This window comes from Callospermophilus lateralis, chromosome 2 (assembly GCF_048772815.1).
Source record: "Callospermophilus lateralis isolate mCalLat2 chromosome 2, mCalLat2.hap1, whole genome shotgun sequence".
Lineage (NCBI taxonomy): Eukaryota > Metazoa > Chordata > Mammalia > Rodentia > Sciuridae > Callospermophilus > Callospermophilus lateralis.
In genome coordinates, this window is record NC_135306.1 from 108,531,758 (window position 1) to 108,536,808 (window position 5,051).

General features: G+C 55.2%; 1 long non-coding RNA gene across 1 annotated transcript; it reads right to left on the reverse strand.

Annotated features, from left to right (window-relative positions):
• Positions 1 to 278: 278 nt before the first annotated feature.
• Positions 279 to 4,267, reverse strand: LOC143641386 (uncharacterized). Its single transcript, XR_013155313.1, has 3 exons — positions 4,234 to 4,267; positions 3,922 to 4,033; positions 279 to 374 (listed from the first exon to the last, which is right to left on the reverse strand). It is a non-coding gene; the product is annotated as an uncharacterized LOC143641386 (long non-coding RNA).
• Positions 4,268 to 5,051: the final 784 nt, after the last annotated feature.

The following is a 5,051-nucleotide window of genomic DNA, read 5'->3' on the forward strand; positions in this document are numbered from 1 at the left end:
AGGATGGGGGCAGGGTGGGGGCTTCACTCTATGTCCTGATGCCCCTCCCAGCAATGCCCCCAAGTCCCTGTAGGTCCCTCCAGGTTTCAGGTCAGAGACAAAGCACACAATGACCCCCATCCTGCCAGGAACAATGGCCCCCTGTGCCAGGCCTCTGAGGGCCACTCTCTAGAGACAGAGCCAACCTGAGCCAAGTTCACAATACGTGGAAAGTCACTTCTCCCCTGCCACAATCTTCTCATTTAGGAGGGGGCTTAATGGGTGCAGTGACCTCTGGAGTCGAAGTGTGGGGACCCCGTGTGGTGAGCAGACTCCCTGAACTGGCCCCCATGCTGTGCTGCACACTGTGGTAAAGAATCTTTCAGAGTCTGTTACTGAAAGAAAAGAAATTCAAGCTCAGAGAGGCTGTAGAACCACCTAACGTCACTCAGCTAGCCAGACCTCAAGTCCCTGTTCTTAACCCTGACAATGTGTTGTGAGATACTGACCCATGTTTTTGAAAAGCAGTTTTAAAAGTGCTACCATCCCAAGAAATAAGCAGAGGAAGAATTTCAGGGTGAGAATGTGTGGAAAATATATCGTGTGGAGGATTTCTAGAATCCTCGTGTGATAATAATGGTGGGTGATACCTACCGAGGGCCCTCTGCATGCAGGCACCCTGCTGGATGTTCTATTACATTAACTCATTTAATCCTTACAACAACCCTCTGAGATATGCACTATCATGACTCTGATGTGCAGATGTGGGAACTGAAGCACAGAAAAGTGACTTGATTGTTGGAAGGCACAGGCCCTATCCGCTGCTGCAAGGTACAGCCCCAGCCACGGCACTAAGGGAGCTGCTTCCCTCCGTGACTCCCCTTCCCAAACTAGGACATATGTCAGGGGGTGGGGACAAGGAACAAAGGAGAGGTACAGGCAGAGTGAGAGCCCAGACCAGGGCCACAGGGACAATGGGGGTGCCTCTGCCTCTAACTTTCAGGCCAAAGTCCCTTTCTGTCCTTACCACACCCCTGTCCCCCACCTCAGCCAACTAGATAAGGCCACAGTGCTGAAAGAAGGGGGTGTAGTTCCTGGAGGGAGAGGAGGGGAGGTCTGTGGCATGTGGCTGTTTGGCTCTTGGTCTACCTGCTTCTACCCAGCACCTGCAATTTCTTCCCGGGTGTCCCCACCTCCAGACCTGGGCCAACTGCTGCTCCCCACCTCCACCCACCCCTTTTGCTGGCACTAAACATCAGATGACAAGAGTCACCCAGTCACTGTGATGGTAACAGGGAGCCAGGGACACAATTCCCCTGGGAATGAGACAGAAATCCAAGGTGGGCTGGACGTGATGGCAGGTTGGTGACAGAGTACATCCTGACCCAGCAATTGATGGGCTGTAGGTGGGCAAGTGACATTGACTCTTAGCCACAAGAAGCTGTGCCCTCTAAACTTCCTCTCCAGGGAATCCTCCATCCGTGCCCAGCCCCCCCCCTCCACAGCCAGCCTCCACCAGGCACCTGCACACACTCGCATTCATCAATAACAATAAGCTATGCACATTTTTTGCTGCCAAAAGATTTTGAAATAGTTTAACTCATGCACAGTGACACACAGCTGTAAGCCCAGCGACTCAGGAAGCTGAGGCAGGAGGATGGCAAGTTCGAGGCCAGCCTCAGCAATTTAGCAAGGCCCTAAGCAATTTAGCAAGACCTTGTCTCAAAAATAAAAAGGTAAAAAGGTCTGGGGATATGACTCAGTGGTTAAGTGCCCCTGGGGGAAATTCCTGGTACAAAAAAAATTTAAAAGTAGTTTAAAAGAATGTCTATAATATTATGAGGTTAAATATCTAAATGGATAATTTCATCAAAGCAATAGAGAAGATGGAAGCAGGTGGCAGAGACAGAGGGGAGGTGCAGAGGGAGTGACTGGGGGAGAAAACAAGACAGCCTCGTCCCCAGCAGCCACTCAGGGTCCTGGCCCAGGTCCAGGGTCCCAGTCCAGGTCCAGGGTCCCTTTCCTATTAAAAACAATCAAGACACAGAGAAAAGGAAAGTGGGACAATGAGATGGAGATCAGAAAGGACATTTTTATACTCAGAAAATTTCACTAAATTAGCTCTGGGTGCAGAGCAGCCACAGCAGGAAAGAAAACAGGACAAGATCCTCAGAACCCATGAGACAGACACTCACCAGCAGAAAATAAGTAGCCTGCCTATTTTGTCCATCACACTCTTTACAGTATTCAGGACGTTGTCTGGCACACAGTAGGTGCTCAATAAAAATATCAAATAAATAAATGAACATCAGCTTTCCAAGACAAACCCAGATTTTTTCTGGCACTTAGGCCAGAAGAGAAACCATTATCCATGGGTCGTCCTAAGCAGGCAGCCCCTCGGTAGCCAGCACTGCTACAGATGGACTGGTGGACAAAATATGAACTTCCTGTCTTCGGTGAGCTTTCGCTGTGTTGGCAGGGGACGGGAGGTGCCCAATGGACAGAGACGCCTGAGGAGCCGGGGTGCCAGCAGACCTGCTGTGGTGGCGTGGAGGAACTAGAAGGTCCAGAGGAGGGGGTGGGATTGGGCCTCAACACCTCCGCGGAGTCTGGAAGGAAGTGAGGGAGCGAGCCAGCAGACACGGGGGGGGGGGGGGGGGGGGGGTGCAGGGCCAGGGTCCTGGTCCCGTGGAACCTGCGGAGGTGTCCAGGGGCTGGTGCGGCCCCTGAGCAAGGCACTGGGCGGCAGGGCGGTGGAGGCAGCAGAGCAGTGGCTTGCGGGCTGGCTCTGTTTGGTGGCCGTGGAGAGCTGGGTTTTCCCAGGAGCGAGATGCTGGGGACAGCCCCACAGAGGGGGTGGACAGGAACGGCTGGGTTCTGGGTCTGTCTGCAGGGTTCACGGCAGGATTCCTGAGGCTCCAGACATAGGGGTGAGGACAGGAGCAGATGAGCCTCTCGGTGCCCCTCCCCCTTGGTGCCCCTTCCCCTCTGAATCCACGGCCCTGCACACTAGAGTGGGGTGTGACACGGCTGCCTCCAGCCAGGGCCCTCCCAACAGCCAGGGCCAGAGCAACTCCCCAGATCGTGTCCTGGCCAGCTGGCACCCTCTGGCCACCAGCCCAGAGCAGAGAGAGAGAGAGAGAGAGAGAGAGAGAGAGAGAGAGGCCACCAGCCGGGGAAGGGCCGCTGAGCCCAGCCGCAGGCCAGCTGTGGGCTGCTCCATCAGGGGGCCTCCAGCCCAGGATGGCAGCAGGTTCCTCCGCAGTCCCAGAGCCCCCCACTCCAGACCAACACACTCACATACTCAGACACTCACACTCGCTCTCACTCACAGGTTCACACACACACAAATGCGCACTTCCATTTATCCATAATGCCTGTATTCACACGTGCCCCTTGCAGGTGGCTCCTGTGTTTATGATCCCGTTAGTGCTCTCCCTTCCACATTAAAAAGAGGAGATTTGGCCTGGAATACCGTGTCTATTGTAGGGGTGTGGCCCTGTGATATAGCCTCGGCTCCCCATGTGCAAGACCCTGGTTTCAACCCCCAGCACAATAAAGGGGAAAACGTCTAAAATATAGTAGTTTGTGACCTTTTGTAGTTCATTGACCCCACTGAGACTCCCATAAATGCCAGGGGCCTTCCCCCTAGAAAAAACACCCATTCTCCCTGTCTCTCTTCTCCCTCTGTCTCTCTCTCTCTCTCTTTCTCTCTCTCTCTCTCTCTCTCTCACACACACACACACAGACACACACACACACACAATCCCAGGCACACTTAATACTCTTTACACACACACTCACTTTGTGAATTCACACACAGTCGCATATCACACTTAATTTTGCATTTCAGGGGCATATGCCAGAGGCCCCCAGGGACCTTGGCTGTCAGCCCTGAGTCCCTCCAGATGTGAAGTCCAGCCCTCGGGTATGAGCACCTACCTGGAGCCAGAGGGTCTAGAAGCTAAGGGAAGGATGAGAGCTCCTGCCGGCTCTGTCACTTCCCTCCAGCAGTCACTTCCGCAAAGGGGCAGAAAAAATGAACAAGACTGGTCTAAAGGGGGAAAGAAAAGTGAGCACTTACTACATGCAGGGCCTGTGCCAGGTCCTTGGCAACCCTCATCTCCCATCCTGACAACTCAGCCAAGGCATGCCACCAAGAAAGCCTGTCCCTGGGGGGCTCCAGAGGCCCTGGGACCCGACCTCACCCCCTCCACCCGCAGCTCTGCCTCCCCTGCCTCTCCACTCACTTACTCAGAAAGGCGGCGTCTGGGCTGGGCCCTGGTCTGCCAACAAGGAAGGAGAGGACAGGTCAGGGGCCCACCAAGGCAGCCTGGTGAGTGACTCCCGGGTTGGCCAGCATGCCCAGCCCTCTGGGTCCTAGAGCCAGTGGAAAGCAAAGGGGAGGGAGCCGGGAGCTGGCAAGCTAAGCAAGATGAAATATTGATGCTCGTGTCCTGGTAAAGCGGAGAACGCTGCTTGTCCATGAATAAAAGATAAGCTGGAGGAGCAGGCTGGGCAGCGGATTAATTAATCTAAGTGAGCACTCGCTCTGCTCTGCGCTGTGGGGGAGGGGTGCGGCTGGAGCAGACACACTGTCCCAGCCCAAGGACCCAGATGCAGAGAAGCCAGTTCTCAGTGCCAGGCAGACAGCTGGGGAAGGCCGGGGGCAGGCCACGGCACCAAGCCCAGGCCTGCGGGAAGAGGGACAGAGGTGGCCAGCCTTCCAGGACCAACCTGGGCCATTGCCCAGTGCCTGTGGGGACCACCCAAGATGACAGCATCCCTGGCAGATGGGGACCACAGAGGCCAGCTGCTCTGGGGAATGAGCCTGGCCTGGCACAGAGTCCCTGAGGGTCCAGGCCCCAGGTCCTTTCCTGCAGCCTCGCCTTCCTCAGAGAGTGTGAGGGGACAGTAGGAGAGGGTCACAGACAGGAGGTCAAAGCCTGGCTCCAAGCCAACCATGTTGACAGGATGTGGCCTCCGTTCCTGAGGGGAGGAGGGCAGGATGGGGTGACGGACACTTGGGCCCTCTCCACATGCAGCCGTGGCAACCCAGGACCAACCCTGAA